We start from the raw sequence: 1,582 nt of genomic DNA, 5'->3' as shown, positions 1-1,582 counted from the left end.
TCAGTATTATATACAAATGACTCATTGGTATGAATTTTAAAAAAATATATGAGAAAAGTAGTTTCTAAATATTTATAGCTAATCTTAAGAAAAATTCACCATTTAAAAGTGATTTATATAGATTTTTCAGTGTGTGTATAGTATAAAACTACTGAGTGCATGTTAAGCTGGATTTGAAATTTGCAGAATTTGTACACCAATTAAAAACAAAATTGAGTTTTTTTGTAGTGTTGTTACAGACATATAAGTTAGTTTTTATTTGCATTTTTGAAAAACAATAACAGAAGGCTCTTCTTTTTTATTTTATTTTTGCACAGGTTGAATGTCACAGTAAAACCCCCAAAGCATGAGTGTGGACAGTCTATATAATTGTTTCCACTATTTAGCACTCTGAGGCTTGTCGTCTTTGATTCAGATACAAGCAGATGAGGATTTTATTCAGTGCCTTCCTGCGATATCAAGGAAACCTGTATTTCTGACACATAAATTTGGAAGAAAAGGAAGTAAAAAGTTTCATGGCAAACAAATAGGACTGCATTTGTGAAAAATGAGGTTCAAAACAGGTCAATGTCAATATTATCTTGTTCATTTTTAAAAGTAGATCCACAGTATTATTCCTTTTGTAATGTGGTAAAATTTATCAGTATTTTCAAATTACACATGACTTTCAACAGCTTAAAATAACATTTTACTAGGATAAATAGGCTTATTTTCTGTATTGTTATTGAATACCCATAATAAAAATTAAAAAATGATCACAGATAAAATGTTATCTGACACTTGTAAGAAATTCCAGAGCAGACACAAATTGCAATTTAATTAATCCCACAGATTGTGTTAGCAACAAAATAAACTAGGATTTTAGAATTAGACACTAATGACATTAAATTTGTCATTCCCATGTGAGTGTGACTATCCATTATTGCTATACTTACTGTAGAATGCATCTTCAATTGACATTTGTTTTATTGGACGATTCAGTCTCAGAAACCGAGGAAAGGGCAAGTGGCCAAGACCATTCCTTTTGCCCCTAAATGTCTATAAGTATCCTTCTTTTTATATGCCTCTAAGTATAAGGACCCTGTGCATTGTATTATTTTGATTTTGTATTATTTATGATCACCTAAAATATTTATTTTCATATATATCACCAAATTTTACTTGAATAATATTTAAATATACTTACATTTGCTTGCATTTATCATGTTAAATTAAAGGTATCATGTGTCCAACTCTGTGACTAATTTGCTACTTGTTTGAAAAACCTATTCACTGCAAACCTGAATAAAAAATTGTCTCTACATATGGAAACAAAACTAATGTGCACAAATGTAAGGCATGTGCTACACCAATGCATAGCATGTATTTTAAAATTAGTCAGAAAAAGAAAAAAACGCAATCAAATTGATGAATATGTTGGAATTCTTAGGCAATAGGGATAAACAGCCCTATTATTTTTCACAGCTTATTAATAGCCAGGACTATTGTGAAGAAGTGCAAATGCAGGAAGGTTATTCTCTGGTTATATTTCTGATACACACACTGCTTTAGGCAAAAGTTAAAGCTATTCTAAAAAGGGAAT

This window comes from Chionomys nivalis, chromosome 3, assembly GCF_950005125.1.
Source record: "Chionomys nivalis chromosome 3, mChiNiv1.1, whole genome shotgun sequence".
In the NCBI taxonomy this organism is placed as follows: Eukaryota; Metazoa; Chordata; class Mammalia; order Rodentia; family Cricetidae; genus Chionomys; species Chionomys nivalis.
This window is presented reverse-complemented; position numbering follows the sequence as displayed.